Below are 22,849 nucleotides of genomic sequence, written 5' to 3' on the forward strand. Positions count from 1 at the left end.
TTTCGAACAGCCTTCCCTCAAAGGAGAGATGACACTAGTTGGTTGGCAAAGGAAAGAGAGTGGCAAGCTCTAGGCAGGGCAGCAGATGGGCGTCTAGTAGTAAACTCTCTAGCTGAGCCTTAAGAGGAAGTGTTGGTGACAGCTGAAAACAGAACAGTACTTCTTTCATCACCATCAGGAAACCTGCGAATGACTGGTAAATCAATTTCAAAGCTTTGGAAGCTCAGTTCAGCAGGCAGGCAGCAAAGAGAGTAGGAACAAGTTGGGGAGGGCTGCTGAGCCTTGAAGCTCCTTTGGAATCTCAGACTGCCAGGCTTTCTAAAAATCCTGTGAAGGCTATTAGGGACTCTTCCACCAGGAAAAGGAATGAGTTGGCAATTCAGCTCAACACGGGCCTGGGGTTATGATGGAGTCAGTAATCAAAGGATTCTTTCCAGTAGAGGAAATTTGATAATACAGTGCAATGAAATGAGTTTCTCTGTTCGGAAGGTCAATGCTCCATTATCACAACATCCACGGAGTTAATATCCCCAGAGTAATCACTACTATTATTTGATGCTATCAGCTACTGGACTTGCGGACAAAACAAAGCAAGGCTGGCCTTTCTATCATTACCCTTCTAGCCTCAGAGGGTCTGAGCATCCCATTTAGGTATTGAGCTGTAGGAACAGAGGGAATAAGTTCAAGTCACAAGAAATCCCTTTCTTGGTTCCTAATTCCACAGAAAAGACAAGACAATTGTGTGAATATTAACCAGCAATGACTTGCCTAGTCCTTTAGGAGATTTTTTCCCGTGTGGATACTTTGACTCTCAACCTAAGGAGTCAAATATCATAAGGATTGCTCTGGTCCTCATTTAGGGTTATTGGTATATGCACACACAAAAAAATGGTGCTTGCTGAGCAAGAAATGCGAAGAATTGGTTGTATTTATTCTTGTTTCTAAGAATAATTGCAGTTCCTGGGACACATCTGTCAGATATGCTAAGACATAATATTATATAGCATCAACTCCTGGCCAACAAGAGTCTGATTCACCATGCATGGCCCAAATGAATTCAGGTCCCCTAAGAAGTGGAGTAAAATCTTTTTTAAAAAATGATTAATAATTTTACTTGATGCTCTTTTTGAGTGCCTACTCTGTACTAGGCACTTTATAACTATATCTAATTATCACAAGAACTTTGTGAAGTAGAGAGTGTCTGGCATATAGTAACTACTCAATAAATAGTACCTATTAACTATCACTATATCCATGTTACAGATGATAAAACTAAGGCTCCAAGAGGCAGATTAACCTACATGAGTCACAATCTATAGTTACATGTGACAGTTTAAAGTGATCTGGAATTGGATACATTCCTGCCTTGATCTCTTCTAGGCAAACCCAGACTTCTTAGAGTGATAGCTATGGACTCACTCCATCTATCCTTTTCCTACTTTGATTCCCTAAGTGATTGTAGAGTCCATAAAATTACAGACTTTCTTTAACTTACAGTGGGGTTATGTATGTCTTGATAAGACTATTGTAAGCTGAAAATATCTATTGTAAGTAAAAAATGCAGTTAATACATCTAACCTACTGTACATAATTTACCCTAGCCTACCTTAAATGTGTTCAGAACTCTTAAATCAGCCTACAGTTGGGAAAAATCATCTAATACAAGCCTTATTTTATAATAAAGTATTGAATATCTCATGTAATTTACTGAATTCTGTACCAAAACTGAAAAATAGAACAATTATAATCATATTGGTAATACCCCCATGCTTCATATGGCTGACTAGGAGCATCACAAGAGAGTATTGTACCACATATTGCTAGCCTGGGAAAAGATCAAAATTTGAAACAAGAAGTACAGTTTCTACTGAACACATACCACTTACAGTTGTAAAGTCAAAAAATCAGAAGTCAAACCATTGTAATTTGAGGCCATCTGTAACTGAAATTTGAGAGTAGGCATCCTTGCAGATGAACACATAAAAGCTTGCTCCAAAAGTTATTAAAGTAGATCTCATGCTATAATGAGAACCCCAAAGGAGATCAAGAAAACCAAGGCTCAGTATGCAAGGCTGGAAGGAGTGTCAGAGTTAAGCTAATCCCTTCTAATTATCTGGGTCCTGCTATCCACCCACTTGAGCATAACCCAGAGTAAATTTAAAAAGCTTTCTGTGACTAGCCTAGGCAGCACTCTTGAGTTTTCTTACCCTTATGGTTGCTTGATGGTTAAATGATTTGTGAGTCCCACTGTAGGCCCTTGATTGACTGTCATATCTTAGTGTTCTCCTCACTTATTCATAATTACAGGGTCGCATGTGGGGAATGATTCATTGCTTTTAAGTAAACACACACTTTACATACATCCCTCTGTGTCAGAATAAAATATAATTACCCAAGCTACGAGCTCCTTTCTTTTCTAGTTCACTGGGAAAGCACCAGAGGAAAGGCACTAGCCTATAAAACATAACTGCCCTGGTCACCTTAACCAGGCTGCATAATGTGGATTACCAAATTCATTAGGTTGTCTCCGGTGAGAGATGAAATAGAGGTCAGACTACTACAACAATCCAACTTCCTCTCCTTTTGTGGACATTTCCCACCAAGACTTCCAAGGTTAGGCTCAATAACCACATTCAGCACCATGGACAACACCACAGAATGCCACTTATTGCAAGAAACCAGCTACAGATTACATTAGCTCCCTGAGTTTCTCCTCTTGATTCTGCTTCCCTCCCTTTGTAATCAGAGATTTATGAAGACAGTGCGGTGAGGTCCTCTACTGTTCTACAGGAAGAACAGTAATGGGGCAAGAGAGGGCCTTTTGGAAACAGGGTTTTTTTTTTTAAGATTTTGTTTATTTATTTATTTGACAGAGACAGATCACAAGTAGACAGAGAGGCAGGCAGAGAGAGAGGGGGAAGCAGGCTCCCCGCCAAGCAGAAAGCCCAATGCAGGGCTCGATCCCAGGACCCTGAGATCATGACCTGAGCTGAAGGCAGAGGCTTAACCCACTGAGCTACCCAGGCGCCCCTGGAAACAGGGTTTTAAGAAAAAATCACCTGGAGAGCTTGAGAAAACTGATTGCAATGCCCTGTCCCCAGTTTCTGCTTCAGAAGGTGTGTGTGGGCCTGGTAATCTGCATCTCTAACACAGTCCCAGGTGATACTCATGCTGCTGATGGAGGAGGAGGCACATTTTGAAAATCATGTTCTAATACAACGTGTTTGGGCTATAGAAAAGTCAACAATGTACCAAACTAGCAATGACTTGTTCAAGATCACACAGCTGGCTAATAATCCATCCATCCATCAGGTCCTACATCCCAAGCCTCCTGATTTCCAATCATGTGTTTCCATTCCAGAGCACAACACCCAGGTTTAAACACTAGACTAGCATCTGGTGGATAACAATAATGAAAATGGACAACAATAGAAATGGGTTTAGCCATTTCTTTGTATGACTCTATACAAAACTGCCTCCAACTTGAACTTCTAGCATACCAAGCCAAGGCTGATGTTTAATCCTCCATGACAGCAGCAGAATTGGTTCCATCCCTATTTCTACTACTCTGTTCATATCCATCCCACACAAAATTCACAGCAAATTGGTTGCAAATTAAGTAGGGTTGCCAGATTTTGCAAACACAAATTCAAGATGCCCGGTGCCATTTCAATTTCTCATCATTTATCTGCAACTCAAATGTATCTGGGTGTACTATACTTAATCCTGTAATTCTATTTCTAGGAACTTGCTGGTCAATGTGAAGAACAGGAGTTAACTTCTTATTTCATGGTTCAGCTATGCCCTCCACCACCCAGATGCTAAAGAGGCTAACAAACACCTGACCCCTTTACCACCCTCCTCCACCTGCAGCCTGCCAGGCTTGTTGTTGTGGCTCTATTGAGCCAGGGTAGAAAGGCTGTGATTTGAAGAGCAGCAAAAAAGCAGCAGCAGCTGAGCTAGTATCCTCCAGCATTTCTCATTTCTATGAAAAGTTTGATTCTGGTTCCATGCCCTGTGATTAACCAAAACAAGAGGAAGACAAATAAAAATTCTGTACAGCTGTTTCACACTGACAGACCTGACCTACCCAGCTGAGGGTTCTTTGTGTTGGGAAATTGTTACCTAGCAACCAAGCCTTGCAGCTGCCAGACTCCAAACACTGAAAGCATGACTTATAGAAAAGAAGCCAGGAGAAGAAGGGTGGGGTGGGGACTGCATCAATATGAGCTTTGTCTTGAGGTCTAATACTATATTCCAGTAAGAGATGATAAGCAGGAATTGAAGCCTCCTTCCTGTTTTGATTCAATTGCCAAATCAGGCTGGTTGGGCTCAGCTTCCTGTCACCTCCACCTGCTCTAGTAGTCACCCCTGGGTGTGTAAATGGTAGGGTTGAGGGAGGGGTTCGAAAGAAGATGCTTCCCAGAGATGTCAAATATTCTGTGATGCACATGGTTTTCATTCTTTGATAATAGAACTTATCTTTAATCTTCAATACACATCTTCAATAATTGAGTATTTCTTTTCTCCCTCTTTCTCCCCATTCCCTCTCTCTCCTCCCTCTCCTCCTCCACCTCTTCTCCTTCTTCCTCTTGTTATTCTTCTGCTACTGCTTCTGCTTCTTTTCTATGTATGTATCTATCTACAGACATCTATCTCTGTCCCTCTTTCTCTTTCTCTCACTTTTTAAAAATACAGATGGAGGTACCTACCATCTGTACTTTTTTTAAATCCCAGGTGTTAAGCACTTCCCAGTGTTGCAAAAGGTGAAAGATTACATCGGTGCATTTCAAACAGTAGCACTTATGTGAATCATCTTACAGGTTTGGGGTGGGGTCAAGGAAATCTGCATTTCTAACAACCTCCCCATAAACGTGGGGTCTATGCACAACACTGCAAAATATTGGTTGATAGTATCTCTTGTCATAAAGCATTCTTAAACATTTTTTGTGTAATCAAATATTCTTCATACAAACCAATTTCCCTTTTTTAATTTTTTTAAAGATTTTATTTATTTATTTGACAGACAGAGATCACAAGTAGGCAGAGAGGCAGGCAGAGAGAGAGAGGAAGGGAAGCAGGCTCCCTGCAGAGCAGAGAGCCCAATGTGGGGCTCGATCCCAGGGCCCCGGGATCACGACCCGAGCCGAAGGCAGAGGCTTTAACCCACTGAGCCACCCTTGCGCCCCCAGACCAATTTCTCTTAACAGATAATTGTCTTCCAACTTCATATGTGCAATTAGATAGTGGCCAGTTTCTGTCTCGGGGCAGAAAGAGCCTCTTCAGGGGGCATTACTAGTTTGCTCTACTCTAACCACAGTTGTCTGTCTAGTAAGTATCAATTTGGTCTCTGTCTCCAGGTCCACCGACTTGAAAGGAGGTTGGAATTGACTGCACTGCTCATTTAGAGACTTCATGTTAGTTACACTTGGGTTATTCAGTCCGCAGCCCTTTAAGCTATAATAAATGCACAAATTCAGATGCAAAACAAAGAGGTCACCCCCTAACTCCATCGTGGCTGCCCCATCCCATTCTCACAGCAAGTTTGTGTAGAAGTTTTCTACCGTGGTATAACAAATTGAACAGCTTAAAACAACAGCCATCATTATCTCATGGTTTCCAGAGATGTAGAGTCCCTGAATAGCTTCCCTGGGTCCTATGCTCAGAGTTGCACATGGCGGCAATCAAGGTATCAACTATAAAGCTGTTCTCACCTGGGCTCTGGATTCTCTTCCAAGCTTATTCAGGTTGTCATCTGAATTCAGTTCCTTATAAGACTGAGGTCCTCATTTTCTTGCTGACTGTCAGCTGGGGGCCACTCTCAGCACTTAGAAGCCACCCGCTAATAGGCACCTTCATACAACACTCTACACCCAACCTCACAAGCAGGAGAAAACTTTCTGATTTCTCATATCTCTGATCTCCAGGCCCTACGTAATACTTTTTTCTCCTATTCGGTTATTCTATGTGGCCATTTGGAGACTTCATGTTTAACATTTAAAACAAGGAAGCATCGCAAGCTGTGATATACAATTTTTTGGTTGATAGGTGTACATTATAATTCATACATTAACTATATTACTGAGTTTGAATATCTTTCAAATAGAAACTTTAGGGGTGCCTGGGTGGCTCAATCAGTTAAGCATCTGACTCTTGATCTCAGCTCAGGTCATGATTTTGGGGTCATGAGATAGAGCCCTGTGTCAGGCTCCATGCTGGGTGTGGAGTCTGCTGGAGGTTCTTTCTCTCCCTCTCCCTTTGCCCCTCCCCCACCCTCTCTCTCCCTCTAAAAAACATTTAAAATTTTTCTTAAATAGAAACTTCAAAAAAAGCTTTGTGTAGCTATAATTCACATTTCATATAATTATTGAAATTACTTAAATTTAAATAATTATTTAAACATTTAAAGTGTCCAATTCATTCGGTTTTTAGTATATCCACAGAGGTATGCAACTATCACCAGAGCAATTTTAGAACATTCTCATCACCCCCAAAAGAAACCCCATTCTTTTAGTAAGGTTTTATGGGGGTGTTGGGGAAGAATGCAGAAATGCCCTCAAGACACCAGCAGGCAACCATCTCCTTTAGAAAACAAGCATTATTTCCCAGAGTCTCTCATGGTTTGTCTCCCTCTCTGATTTCTGCCCATTCAGTTTTCCCTCTGGAGTTGGGAAAAAAACTGAGGGTTACAGAAGGGAGGGGGTGAGGGGATGGGGTAGTTCAGTGTTGGGTATTAAGGAGGGCACGTGTGGTGATGAATACCCGGTGTTACACACAACTAATGAATCACTAATGAACACTACATCAAAAACTAATGATGTACTATATGTTGGCCAACTGAACATAATAAAAAAAAGAAAACAAGCATATTTAATCCTTCAGTTTTGTCTGCTCAAGCAAAATATTTCATGCTCTAGCATTGATTTGCCAATAGGAAATGTCTATGTTTAAATATAAGTCCTAGTAGCTATGGTTGTCCAAAGGTGAAACTCCCCAACATCTACTTAACTCTCAAAATTAGTCTCTGTGTCAAAAAAACAAAATTCAACAGCAGAGAGGAGGCCTCCAGTTTCAGCTTGCACAAAAAGATAGTTCTTATTTATAATCCATTCTAAAGGGCTTTTGGCAATGCAAGAATATTATTCTGGTTTCCTAATGTAGTTATCTAATACAAGCCTTTGATTCCTGAAATGTACATGTAATCCAACTGCCTGCCAGCAGTTGATAAGGCTCCTGATAGATAGAAATTCAAAACAGAGGAGTTTAGCTGTGTCTCTCTGATAGGAGCTGTATGCTTTAACTCAAGCAGATGAGTAAAAGCTGGACAGGTTTAAGATTTTGAAAGAGGGCTTCGGCTGGTTTCACATCCGTGCTTGCAGTAAACTTATTAGCCTGTAGGGAATATCTAAAAGGACTTTTACTTGAACAGTCAGCATGGAATGGGAGAGAGAGCATTGACCTATGACCTTGGGTGAGTCCCTTCACTTTACTGAATACCAGATTCTGCATCTGTCAATGGAGATAATCATATCCATCTACGTTATCTTACAGGGTTATGGTGACGATTAAAATGGGTAATAAAAGTGAAAGAACTTCTCAGGGCACCTGTGTAGCTTGGTCAGTTAGGTGTCTGCCTTCAGCTCAGGTCATCATCCCAGAGTTCCAGGATTGAGCCACGCATCACGTTCCCTTCTCAGTGGGGAATCTACTTCTCCCTCTCCCTCTACTCCTCCCCTGCTAGGCTCTCTCTCTCTCTCTCTCTCAAATAAATAAAATCTTTTAAAAAAAGAAGTTAAAGAAGTTCTAAAAGCATCAAGTGCATGTGTAAAATATTTTATTTAAATAAATTGAAATATTAAAAATTAAATATTAGAAAACAAATGTTTTCTTCTAAGCAAATATTTTTATTACTACTCAACTCACTTCTTTCAACTTTTACCAGTGGAATATCTGCTAAAGCACAAGGACCACTAAGAACTATTATGAATGCAAGATGTTAAAAAAAAAAGGAGGGTGAAGATTTGATTAGAACCATAACTCATATTTGAAACGTATCTCATAGTTCACAGAGCACTTTCACACATACTGTCTTGTTTAAGATCTATAATAGTCTTGTCCATTAGGCAAAGCAATAGTGAATTCCTCAAGGACACAGAATGTATCTTATTCATCTTAATGTATTTCCAACACCTAATGAAATGTCTGGCAAAACAAGTGTTTGTTGAATTGATGTATATGATTTCTATTCCCACTTTATAGATGTAAAAACTAAGGTTCAGTGACAGAGCTGAAATTTGAACTTTTTCAAATCCACTGCACCACTCTCCTGAACTTTATTACTAGTGTTATTTATAGCAGTGGTTCTCAGAACCTGAACATCACACACAAACATTGTTGGGACCCAGATTGCTTTGGATTTGGTAGATCCAGAGTGTGAACCAAGAATCTGTATTTCTACCAAGTTCCCAGGTAATACCAATATTGCTGGCCCAGTGATTGCATGCTTAGAACCATTACCTTATAGCTTGGTTTGGTCTTCTGACCAGCAGCATCAGTACCACTTGGGATCTTGTCAGAAATGTAAAATCTTGTATAAAGTTTGAGGACCACCAGAGAACAATGAGTCTAGTTGTTTCATGACTTGGTTGTTCATCAGAATCATTAGGGGGAGCTTCAAAATAGACAGTTTCAGGCCTCTCCCCGCTGGAAATTCCAGTTCCCAGGTGATTCTGATGCACAGGCAATTTTGGGAAACATTGCTATGGACTACTGATATTCTAACATATTTGGGTTTTGTTTTGTTTTGTTTGTTTTTCAGAAATGGACAGGAGGTGAGGGAAGAGGGAGAGAGAGAATCCCAAGCAGCCTCCACACCCAGCATGGGGCCTGATGTAGGTCTCAATCTCACAACCCCCAGATCATGACCTGGGCTGAAATCAAGACTCCGGTGCTAAACTAACTGAGCCACCCAGGCGCCCCTATCCCAACATATTTTTTTATTACAACTGCCCCATCTTCTCTACACTCACCCCCACATCTTATCTTCCCAGCAATTTCCCCAAGGGGTAAATGACCCCAGGAGAGAAGCATTTTACTGAGCTTCCAAAAAGCCTTTAGCAATGGGTAGTTTCTCAGATACATGACTCAAGCATTGCTTTTGAAAAAAATAATATTCTAGATCCTGGGGTAGGCCAAAAGATCAAGGGAGTGTAAGACAGGATCTACTGGGGAGATAGATCTAACACATTAAAATAATTACAAAACAGTGAACAATAAACTCTCTGGTATTCTCAGTATAATAGATATTGAAATAAGGTATGTGAATTGGAGTAGTCCAGAAAGCTTCCCTACAGGGGTGGGCAGTGGGCCTGCATAATAAAATTATCTGGCATTTTTGTCTCTTAGACAAAGAATAAACATATGTCAAAAATAGAGGCTAAATGGGGGAATTAGAATATGCACTTTATACCCAACCTCACAGGCTTGTTTGGAAGGACCAATGACAAAGAGTGGATCTGATAAATAACGAAAGGGTAGGAATGGGGAAATATGTCTTGAATAGAAATCACCCTGGCTTTTCATCCTCTGCAAAGCGAAGCACCTTTAAGTTCAATGCAAGCCAAAGTCCCTCAAGCCAGGAGCAAGTGAAGACCCTTGTAAGCAAAAATGCCTGGTAGCACACTGAAATTTCCAAACCTCATCACTCTGCTTCCAGGCATGACCACACCCCAAATAGATAATGTAGCTAGAAAGATGCTAGAACTATGCTAAACAACACTTCCTGCTATGGCTCCACATTTACAAAACACTTATGTTTCTTCTCGAGAAAATGTGAATTTTTAGGGCAATGTAGGCCCCCTTTATCTACCAAGAATGCAAACCAATAATCCATATCTTAGCTTTCAGAATGGAACATTTACTCGTTTGCTAACTTGGGGAGACTTGGAAAATAAAAGAGAATGCAAGTTTCATCCATTGTCCTTCTTAGCGTAATTTCATGATGAAGAGGATGTTTTGCCCGGTTGCCAATTAATACTTTCTTGTTCTGTTGGTATGATAATCTCTTACAAACAAATGATGTTCTATGTTATACAAAGCACTTTCACAGATATTTTGATACCTAAGGTCCCTTTAGCTCTAAAATTTTATGGTTGCGTATTATCCTTCTAATGGTCCCATGAAGTAGGTTGAACAAAGTTCCTTGACCCACTCTGGGCCTCAGTTTATCTGTCTATAAAATTCACTATAAAATGAAAGGGCTATGATATAACATTGGTTTTCAACCTCGGCTGAACACTGACTTGCCTGGGGAGATTTTGAAAATACTGAAAAGGATGCCTGAGTCCAGTTTCAAAGATTTTTCACATAATTGGTATGGGGCCAGGCCTGAACACTGGGCCCTCTAAAAGTTCTCCAGGTGTTTCTAATGGGCATTCAGGACTGAAACCCAGCAGACCAAATGAGGTGTGAGGTCTCTCCCATCCCTCAAATTCTGAATCCAGATGTCATTTGCACTTTGCAGATAAGGGAACAGAGGCACAGAGAGGTTAATAACTTAATGGGAAATGCTAAGTCAGTTGTAAGGTAGTAGATAGAGCCTATGTCTTTCTACTCCAAAGCTCAGACCTCTGTTTCAGGCAACTTTGAGTCTGTTTAATGTCCAAACCTGTATGAGCCTTAACCCAGACTTCGCCCTGTGTATCTTTATGTTCAGAAATCCAGCATTTCAGAAATATCACTCTCGAGCTATTGGGCTTCTTTTGTTGAGTTCACCATACCCTCTCGTCCATTAGAAGACCTTCCCAAATTAGCCTCAACATGGTCCTGATCTAAGTATGCATGCCTTCTTTTAGTACTTACTACTCACTAAGCCATCCTTCACTCATTCATCCATTCAATATCTGTATTGGATACATAACATATTCTAGGCACTGTTCTAGGTCCTGAGGACACATCCATAAACAAACCAATGCCTCTGCTCCCAACAGATGTTTGTATGTTTCTCTACAAGATTAAAGAGTTTATTCTAGGTATGGCATATGTCTTCCTAACTAGATTATAAGCACCTCAAGACTAGATACTCTGTTTTCTGGTACTTATTTAAAGTGCCCCAAAGTGCCTTGTATAATACCAATAACAGATGTCTCTAATGATTATAGAGAACACTCACAGTCAGTTATCCTTAACAGAAACTACAATTAAGAAACATTGATAAATTATAAAGATTGGGCATTTTGTTTATTCCATATGTTATAATGAAAACTTACTGATATCTGGGATTCTTGCCAGTGGAGAGTTATTTCTAGACATCAACAGGAAGCAGTTTAAGCTAGCCTATTTGGGATCTTCCAGATTTGAGTTATGGAATCATAGAACTTTACATATAGACAGAACTAAAGTGCATACAATGTTTGCTGTATGGAAAGGAACTCTTAATCTGCTCTATAAAAGTAGAAACCAAGACCCAGTGAGGGGCAGTGGTTTACTCTAAATTACCCAGCTACTTAGTGGCAGGGAAGGAGTCTCTAGGTCGCTTGCCCAAAGGTCTTCTCCATTATTCCTGCCTTTATTTCAGGGGTTAGCAAATATTTTCTATAAAGGGCCATGCCTTCAGACTCTAGACTGAAACATTAACCTTCCTCTCGGTTTCTTGCCTACCAGCCTGCCTGCGTAGTTCAGATTTTATAGGCCCCACAATCACCTGGGCCCATATATATACACATACATACACACACACATACATACATGTATGTGTGTGTGTATATATATGTGTGTGTGTGTGTGTGTGTGTCTGTGTGTATCTTTTTGCTTCTGTTTCTCTAAAAAACACTGGCTAACACAGGCCATATGATAAATATATTGGGCTTTGTGGTCTCAAATGGTCTCTGTCGCTTATTTTTCTTCTTTTTTAGACATATACATAGTTTTCTGACCCTTGATCTATTGTATTGTGAGTAATGAAAAATCAAGTTCTCCTTTGTATTCCAAAGGAAAGTTTCTTAGAGACTGCAAACTCTGATCAGCCTTAATTCTAATGATATTTCACTCTTGCTTTGTATCCCCACTAGTTCTCCCTTTGTGTGAAGATTTTCAGAGTCTGTATCTTTGCATTTATGCTGTATGTGTTACATACGCAAACCGAGCTACCCTACACCATTCTGTTCTACTTCAGGCTAGGTCTTGACAAGGGCAAGGGCAGTATGGAGCAAATGCTGTCATCCTTGAAACCCACATTCAGCTGGGGGAAAGAAACATATTGATTTAAACAGATTTTTTGCTTTACAAGAAGGGAGGGGAAAAGATTGCTCAATCTGACCTCAAGGTCTCAGCCAAGTCCCTGAGGAGTAGCCAAACCCCATACCACTCAGTGAACTGAGCCAAAGCCAGGACTGTTAAGCCAAGTGGTGGGGCGGGGCAGTCTGGGAATGTTTTAGCCTGCCCAGTGACAGCTATTTCCCCTGGAGTCAGAGCCCTAGCCCTAGCCCTAGACTCAGCTGGAGGAAAATCAGAAAACCAGGGTAGCTATGTAAAGTAAACCCCATGAGGGGGACCCCTCTGTATTCTTACCTTCTACATCAGTTCATCCCCAATTCCAGCCACTACCAACTTCCAGGTGAGGCTTATTGGTAGACCTTTAGCCAACAGACTCTTTAGCAGCCAACATAACAGCAGCAGGAGCATTCAGATCCCCACTTAGCTGTTGCTAAAGAAGATTGTGGTAGAGGTGTCTATATTAACTGCCACTAAAAACAGACATGGATTAAAACAAGCCCCCACCCTGATTGCTCTGGGTGAGCTACAGTAATCTATCTCATTGTTAATCAGCTTTCATACCACTTTTTCCTCAACTGCAACTTCAGCCTGGAAATGAATGATACCATTCACCAGTCCCAGAAGTCTCTCCTCGAAGACGATGAGGAAGCGGACCCCATTTCCCAATTCTGAGTCCATCAAGCCAGAGGAAATCCTAACTACTGACAGCATTTTATCATGCTTTGTACTGGAGGTGAAATATGTTGGAACCCAATTCAGGGTCCTACTTGCTACTTCTCAACTAATTGTTGGGAGGTCTAAGTAACTACTGCCCTCTTTTTTTTTTTTTAGATTTTATTTATTTATTTGACAGACAGAGATCACAAGTAGGCAGAGAGGCAGACAGAGAGAGAGGAGGAAGCAGGCTCCCTGCTGAGCAGAGAGCCCGATGTGGGGCTCGATCCCAGGACCCTGGGATCATGACCCGAGCTGAAGGCAGAGGCTTTAACCCACTGAGCCACCCAGGCGCCCCTAACTACTGCTCTCTTGATCTGAATCCTGAGTCACGGCATTCTTATTCACTGATTGGCTCCCATGAGCTCATGCCCAGCCCAGGAAACAACCCAGTATACCCACTGTAGATTATCCATTATGCACAGTGGCACAGGGTCTGGGGCCCACCATACTTCTATGGACCTATAAAAATGATTTCATTTAAAATCAGAAAAAAATACTTAGGTTGAAGAAAGTGTTTACATGTATAACATTAATGTATTCTTCTTTATACCAACACAGTAGAAAATTATTATTATTTATTACTATTATTATTATTAATATTTTAGTGGAGGAATGGGTCCACAAAGGCAAAAGTACCTAGGGCCCACAGAAGTCATGATGCATCTGTAAGTATATCAACTATTCCTTAAGATCCAAAATCTATAGGGCAGGATGGTCCATTTGAGAACCCATACTTCTTTTAATCAGGGGAGTCCCTGGGAAAGCACAAATATCAATTCCCAGCAGTCCACAAGCCAAACACTCGGAACTCCAAGCAAGGCAAGGCTCCATCCTCTTTGCAAACAGCAAGAGGAAGTTCACCTATCAACTGCCATATTAAATAAACTGTGGAGTCAAAGACTGCCAGAGGGAAGCTTTTTATCAAGGCTGTAATGTCTCTGGTGAGTAAGACCAGAAATGTCCTGACATATAAATATTTATATACGACTTCATCAGATGAGACAGCCAATACTTAAAAGAAACAGGGGCACAGGCATGCATATGCAGACACAAAGATATTTCAATAGGTACTAGTCTCTGGCCCAAAACCTCTTGCAAAGGATATTATCATGCTGGGTGAGCCATTCAGACCCCTAGGGTCTACCAAATTGTTACCAGGTGGAGAAGCACAGACTTGGTGCAAAAGAAAGTACGAAGTGTACATCTGTGGAAAACTACTTACGGCAGTTGAGTCTAATTAGTAAATCTGTCTCTGATTCCTCCAGTGAGACAGCGCAACATGGGGTAGTGAGAGGAGTGCTGGTTTCTATAGGACTAAATCTACTGTGAAGGATCTAAACTGGGCAATGCATCTCACCTTCCTGCACCCTTACCACTGTGGTTGGAGAAGCCCAACTTTAATGCCTGTAGTCAAAAGGATTCTCTTAACCTCTTACAACTTGGGTGAGGGTGGGGTAGCTCTTATAACATCTGCTAGAGAAATCTCCCCTTCTGATCAGTTTCCCCTTTACTCTCTAGAGTCTGTATCAGGATAGCCACTCTCAAACACCCGCCCCCAACCACCACAAATGAATAGGTATTACCTTGGTGGTGATTGTGGGTACTCTAGCAACAAAGCTCCTCTTGCCCCGGTTTATCACCCCTGTCAAAATATAATGGTGCCTGTTTTCTTTCCATTTAATTATTCCTCTGGGCCTTGAAGGGTTTTTTTTTTTCTTTTCAAGATTTTCTAATTAAAATGCAAATAAATACCGGAGGCAGAGGGCAATGATTCCCAAAGTGCATTCTACCATATGGTCACTGTTTTTTGTTTTGGTTTGGTTTTTTGTTTTAAAGGTTTGGTGTTCAAACAAGTTTGGGGAACACTGGACGACACAAAATCAATTGGGTTTCTTTACAGAGGGCTTATGGGAGGTTTTTTCCTAAGAGGGGAATATACTATGCAATGTTACTAAACTTATTTAATCAAAGAACTTTTGATCGGACTAGTATTACATGTAACACAGTTTTGGGAAATGTGTTCTAAACTGATAGGATCTACCATGATAGTGAGGATTGATTTGTTAGAGCTTTGCCAATTGAATCCATAAACTGAGATCAAGACTCTGAGAAAAATCAGACCCCAAAAAAGAACTGATTTATCTGGGTATGGAGCTTTAAGTTATACTGTAGGTTGGAGCACAATTGGACAAATGACTAGCTTTGCCTAGTAAAATGCATATATGACATAAGCTATTTCAGAAGGGCATTTTAGCAACCATGTCTAACACAAGAGCTAGCAGAGAGTAATGCCCTAGGAAGATAGGACACTGGACAGGCAAGTTATGATAGATCTGGAGCATGGGAAGTGACCAAGAATCATCAAATCCCACAGCCTGACCCAGTCATGACTATCTGCTTGGTTGTCTCTGAGGTCTTCCTGAGCCAGGCCCTGCCCTCTGATCTGTTTCTGGCAATAATCACTGGCAATCAGATAACCTGGATTTGATTGGCTTCATAGCCTAAATATTCACCTGAAACAGACCTTGTCTGCCACATTTGAAATAGCTGCACACTCTTACCATAAATTCTTAACTTCTCTGGACCTATCTTCATCTAGCTCTCCATGGCTCTAACAGTTCCTAGGTTTCTCCTCCTACCCATCCCTTTAATGTAAATATCCCCATCGTCTCCTTCTGTAGCAACTTCACACATGAACCCTTGGTGAGCTCATCTACTTGCTTGATTTTTACTTCCATTGTTTGCAAATCACTCTTAAATCTGTATCTCCATCCTAGACCTGTCTCTTGAGTTTTAGACCCATATATACCACTACCTTCTGGAGACTCACTTGGATACAGCAAGGCATTCCAACTTCAATATATCTAAACTCTGCTTCTCATCCCGGATTTCCCCACCTCAATGAATGGCCCTATCATTCACCCATACATGTCAGCCACAAATCTCAGCATCGCCTAAATCTTCCCCCTCCCTTGCTTGTGGTAAGCAGAATTCTAAGATCAACCCTTGCTTTTGTATGACATCCTCCCCCTGAATATGGTAGGAACCTGTGAATATATCATTCCTATAATTATGTTATGTTACACGGCAAAGGGGACTTTTCAGGTGTAATTAAGATTAGTAATCAGTCAACTTTGGGTCAATCAAAAAGAAAATCATCCAGGTGAGAGCAATTTAATCACATGAGCCCTTTAAAAAGCAGAAAGTTTGCTCTGGTGCAAAAGGGGAAGTTAGATTCTAAGCATGAGAAGGATTTGCTGTAAACTTGCTGGCTTGAAGATGGAGATAACTATGTGAGAAGGATGTGAGTAGCCTCTACAAGCTGGAAATGGCTCCCAGCTAACAACCAGCAGGGAAAAGGGGACCTCTGACCAACAGATCCAAGGAACTTAATTCTGACAAAAAAACTGAATGAGCCTGGAACTGGATTCACCCAAGAAGTACCAGATGAAAGCTAAGCCTATCTGACATCTTGACTTCAGGTCTGTGAAACCCTAATCAGAGAACCCAACCAGGTATGCTTTAACTCTGACCTACAGAACCTGAAGTAATAAATGGATGCTGTTCTAAGCTACTATGTTTGTGGTAATTTATTACGTAGCAGTAGAAAATTAATACGTACCCAAATTCAATTAATCACAAAGTTTTCCAGTTACTACCTCCCAAATATTTCTTGAATCTGTTCTCTCTTTTTCTATGTCCATTACTACTGCCTGAGTTTGGATCCTTCTATTCTCCTTCCTGTACCATACCACACAGCCTCCTACTTGGCCTCCGTACCGGCCTTGTCTTCCTCAAATCCAAAGCAAAAGAGTGACTTACCCAAACTGCTAATCTGATTATGTTATTTTTTTGCTTAAAATCCTTCAGTGGCAGGACCCCTGTGTGGCTCAACTGGTTAAGTGTCTGACTTCTAGCTCAGGTCATGATCTCAGGGTCCTGGGATAGAGCCCAGGGTCTTGCTCCCACTTAGCAGAGAGCCTGCTTCTCCCTCTCCCTTTGTCCCTTCCCCCGACTCATGTTCTCTCTCTCTCTCAAATAAATAAATAAACAAAATCTATGAATGAATGAATAAATAAATAAAATCCTTCAGTGGCTCCTCGCCCTACAGGATAACATCCAAGCTCTGTATCATAGTTTACAAGGTTGTTTCTGTACCTTGCCCTTGACCTCCTCTCAGCTGCATCTTCTGCCACATATACCTTGCTGTTTATCCTGCAACACAGGGTTTCTCAACCATAACACTACTGAGATTTTGGGTCACATCATTCTTTGCTATGGAGAGCTGTTCTGTACATTGTAAGTAAGATGCTTAGCAGCATCCCTGGCCCCTACCAGCTAGTTGCCAGTAGCACCCAACACCAATTCATGACAACCAAAAATATCTCTAGACATTGCTGAATGCCCCCTGGGGTGAAAACTGCCTGGTTGAAGATCATGAGGGACCTGCTGTGGTTCCCTACACAGCTGGATTTTTTTTCAGGCACTAATTGATATCACAATAGCTGGAAAGGGTAGGGTTTATGATATCAAGAATAAAAGTATTCTAAATCTAGGAAAAATATACTGGGATTCTGGAATCCCATTTGATATACCTTTTTTTATTTTTTTATTAATGATTTTTGTTAACATATAATGTATTATTAGCCACAGGGGTATATGTCTGTGAATCATCAGGCTTACACACTTCACAGCACTCATCATAGCACATAACCTCCCCAATGTCCATCACCCAACCACCCTTTTAAAGTTAAATAATTTTGGTGGTTTGAGGGTAGTCTGTGACTCTTGCTACTAGGACTCCCTTCTGTTTAGAAGATATCTTTGATTCTGGAGAATTAGAAGGGCCAGGAAGGGACTAAGATAAAAAGAAAATGGAAATGACTTCTTTGTATTTACTTTAGCTTTAAGAAAACTTATGAAAGGGACATTTGTGTTTCCTTCTATATTGTTTAGGCAAGAACTGTGGGCAAAATCTCTACACAGAAAGAAGAGTGAATTTGTTTGAAGCACCCCTTGCAGAACATGTTTTAGGAATATGGGCTTTTAGGGGACAGGAGAAACCCCAGCACCAATAATTCCATTACTAGGTATGTATTTTAAAGAAATGAAGATATATGTCCACACAAAAAGTTATACACAAATGTTCAATGCAGCATTATTAAAATAGCCCAAAGATGGAAATAACTCAAATATTCATCGACCAGTGAATGGATAAATAAAATGCAGTAAATCCATGCAATGGAATATTATTCATTCATAAAAAGGAATGAAATCTGGATACATGCTACAACACGGCTGGGCCCTGAAAATGTACGCTGAGTGAAAGAAGCCAGTCACCAAAGAAACTACATATTGCATGACTTGTTTATATTAAATGTCCAGAAAAGGAAAATCTAGAGATACAGAAAATAGATTAGAGGTTGCTTAGGGCTGGGGGGGGGCTATGGGGTAAGGGGTGGTAGCTAAAAGGTACAGGTTTTTTTTTAGATGATAAAAATGTTTTAAAATTAACTGGTGATGCTTGTACATATCTATGAATATAATAAAAAATTATGAATTGTACATATTGAATGGGTGAAGTATATGGTATGTAAATTATATCTCAATTAATCTATTACTGAAAAAGTAAACCAAGCAATTCAGGGCCTTTCCCTACATCCCCTGCTCCAATCCTGCTTAGCACCACCCTAAAGGAATAGGACATGGGAAAAGTAAGTCTGGTTGGGTCTGGGATGTGAAAGTCAGTAGTCTAGAGCATGGCAGGAGACACTGCCAAAGAACAATGGTTCCTTAAAAAAAAAAAAAAAAAGAACAATGGTTCCTTTTATCTTCTTTAATCAAGCCCTTTTGATTTTTTCTACTTAATGAGGCTTAGCCTCATTGCTATAGCAGGGGCCTTGGAGTGAGTTAGTATTTCAGAGCATCTGTATAGGAGAAGCTTCCATACTGTTAGTTTACATCCACAGTTCCTGGAAGTTCTAGAAAACTTCAGAGTATTTGGCTGCTAACTTTTGATGCCAGGATAGCTCCCCCCCAGACAGGAGAATATGGGCTATTGCTATTTCTAGGCATCATATTAAATTCAAAATTGTTTTAAAAAACTGTCTTCTCTTTTCAACAAATGGTGCTGGAAAAATTAGTTATACTAATTAATAAACAAATTAATAAACAAATGCCCCTAACACACATACCAAAAATGAACCTTGACACTTACCTCACACCATATACAAAACTGAACTCAAAATGGATCACATACCTAAATATAAGAGATAAGACTGTAAAACTTCTAGAAGAAAACATGGTAGAAAATTTTGAGCACCTTGAGTTATTAGCTATGATACCAATGCATACTGCATAAAAGAAAAATTAATAAAAAATTATAAGACTCCGTCAAAATGAAACAAATGCTCTTGAAAAGTTAAGAGAGTCATTCAAATGATAAAAAGACATGCTACAGACTGGGAGAAAACATTTGCAAACTGCATATGTGATAAGGGACTTGTATCCAGAATATATAAAGAATTCTTATAATCCAATAATAAGGAGACAGATAACTCAACGTAAAAATGGTCAAAAGATCTAAATAGACATTTTCAAAAGAAGATGTACAAATGTCCAATAAGCATGTGAAAACATATTTGATATCATTAGTTATTAGGGAAATACAAATGAAAGCCACAATGAGATACCACTTCACACCCACTACGGTGATGCCAATAGAGGCAGACAATAACCAGTGTTGTTGGCAAGGATGTGGAGAAAACAGAATTCTCATTCATTGCTGATAAGGATGTAAAATGGTGATGCTACTTTAGAAAACATTTTGGCAGTTTCTTAAAGTTTTAAACATACAACCCAGCAGTAACACTTCTAGATGTTTACCCAAGATAAATGAAGTCCACATAAAAAGCTGAACATGAATGTTCACAGCAGCATCATTCATAATAGCCAGAAGGTGGAAACAGCCCAAATGGCCATCAACCAATGGATTAACAAATAAAACAGGATATTTTCATACAATGGAATATTATTCATCCGTAACAAGGAATGGAGTACTGCTATGATACGACATGATGAAACTTGAAAACATGCTAAGGAGTAAACCACAATAAATCACTTTATTTTATGATTCCATTTATAGTAAATGTCCAGAATGGGCAAAACTGCAGAGATAGAAAGTAGATAAGAGATTGACTAGGGATGGGACAATTGGGGATTGAAGCATGATGTCCACAGGGAGTACTGTGTGTGTGTGTGTGTGTGTGTGTGTGGTGATGAGATGAAACTGTTCTAAAACTGACTGTGATAATGCATGCACAACTCTGTGAATATGCTAAAGACCACTGGATTGTACACTTAAAATGGGTAAATTGTATAGTATTGGAATTTTATCTCAGTAAGCGTATTTTCAAAGCTGCATTTGGAGACAATGCTTTTCTTCCTACTTTAAGGAAATGACAACAGTGAGAAGGATGAAAAGAGTGAATGATAAGAGGCTAGTTACTTCAATGGCTGGTAATAGAAAAATCTTCATCCCTGGGTCAATCTCCACTTGATGATCCTCTTCAGTTTACTCAAGAAATAGCTCTGATGTTAACTTTCCCTAACAGCAGTGATCCTTTCCAGCACTGAAAATGGCACCATGGTGGTGGAGACACCTTAATCATGGCACTGTCAAATGCCTGTCACAATTTTGGCAGGCTGGCTTTTAGCTTGTATTGTTTTATGATTCCCCCACCCTCTAATCCTCATGTCATCCACTGGAAAGAAAAAGAGGTCAAAGCAAAAATTGTAAGTTTGAAAATATTCTTTGGTCATGCCATCACAGAAATTGCAAGAAAGATCCGAACATGAGAATGGCACAAATACTGTAGGGATCATCCTAGGAAACAACATACCCACCCAGGTGAGCAGTACATCACATCGGAGATCCTGGGAACACAGAGAATTGAAGGTCATTGAGAAGACTAGTGACTTGATGAAAAATATCTAGATGGAAACAATACCATGAGATAAATACTCTGTTCTCATGAAGCTAGAAGTACTCTTAAAGGTCATGTACATATCTCAAAACCTAAGACCTGGAGAAGAGATGTGATGGGCCCCATATCACATGGTTAGTGGAGAGCTGAGTGACTACTAGAACTCAGGTCTCTGAATCCAAGTTTAGGGCTCTTTCCATAGGCTGAATGTTGGATATCAACAGACTAGTCAGTGTGGAAGACTGGAATTTTATGCCAAAGCTTTTGAAGGAAATGGCCAGGCCCCACTTCACTGCTCAGAACCAAGAGCATCTCATCAACAATAAAACTCAAAGAGGATAAATTACTGAAGAAATAACCAATTTCCAGGCTACACTTAGTCCTTTCTTTCCTGAAGGATGGCATATCTGATGTTTGGCTACCACCATCACAGGCCCTCTTTTAAAGCACAGAATCTACCTCAGTGTGAGACACCTTCACGTATACACTACATATGGCAAGGTAGCTTGCAAACTGTCTCCTTTCAAAGAGCCCAGCCTGGCTTCCCATATTTGTTCTTTTTCACTTCATGCTCAGGCCAGTCTTCTCAAAGCCTGTCTCCAGGAATTGAATCTGTGGAAGGTTGGGGAAGGGGGTATCTTTTGGTAAGACAAACATCATCTTTCCAGCCTTGATTGGCTCAAGAGAAGGTCAATGGTAAATGACCTCCATCTTGGGGCATAATTTATGGCCACATGGCCTTTTTGATTGAGCCCAATGTTGGCTGAAAGGGTCATAACACTAGGAGGAGGGAGAGGTTGGCTTTGGGAGAGTTGGAGGCCAGGGAATATAAGTAAGACCAGATGTGGCTGGAGGGGCAGAGATGATGGGGGGTTGGCTACACAAGCAAAGTAAAGACATATTCACCTTGGGAAATGCACTCAACATTTTCAAGGTTAAATACAACTTGTCTTCCTGTATTTTCTGTGATTGCCTTTGTGCTTGCAGCACCAGTTATTTAGTTAAGCAAGATGGAGCAAGTTTTTTCTGGAATACTTAACAGCCGCTCAAACATCCTCTGTGCTCTCATTTTTCCTATTTCATCATCTTATGGTTCAAAACATTTCGTAAAACTCCTGTTCTAGCTTCCAAGGCTATGGGTAATCTTGGAATCGGCTTAAAACCCTTTCACATTATTCTGAGACCTACAATTCCCTGTCCAAGTAGTTGGTACTAGAAAGACAGAGACAGAGACATAAAATAAATTCATCCAATTGAAAACTGGCCTAACAAAGCTAACACACATACTAACGGCCATATTTATCCCTTGGGCATGTGTCTTGAGGCAATGATAAATCTTTGACTGCACAGACCTTGGATGTGGACAAAACTGAGACCAGAGATGCCAATAAGTGTAGCATGAATATGGATGGGGTGCAGACCAGCTGCACCCCTGTTTAAGATGCCAAAAAGCTCAGAGTCTATTATTAAAGCTCTGCATCTCTAATGGAAGCACCATGCTCTGTGCTTCACATAAATGAATTTAAGGTTAGACTACAGAGCTACTACAATCAAGTGAACAAGGAATTTGGGTTCTAGTTTTTATGCACCCATGACCTTTAAGCATAAACATGTGGCCTGCTTATAGAAATTAATATTTGGTTAATTTTGTCAACACACTGCAACAACCACTCCAGCTGCCAAAGAATCAAAGAACAACCTCACCAGAGAATTAAAAATATGCATCATCATCTAGACCTTCATATCTTCCCTGATCTCCTGGATATCCATTACAGCCCACGGGAGTAGCGAGGGTGCTGCCAACTACTCATTTCATTAGCAACTCCTTTAGGTGAGGAATAAATTGAGACCCCTTTGTATTAATGATGGTTAGT

General features: G+C 40.4%; 1 protein-coding gene across 2 annotated transcripts in view; it reads right to left on the minus strand.

The window, feature by feature from the left end:
* Positions 1–22,849, minus strand: part of DCX (doublecortin) — a gene marked incomplete at both ends in the record, with an annotated part of 100,180 nt that overhangs the window by 64,081 nt on the left and 13,250 nt on the right. The window lies entirely within an intron of this gene.

The sequence above is a fragment of the Martes martes genome (assembly GCF_963455335.1).
Source record: "Martes martes genome assembly, chromosome: X".
NCBI lineage: Eukaryota > Metazoa > Chordata > Mammalia > Carnivora > Mustelidae > Martes > Martes martes.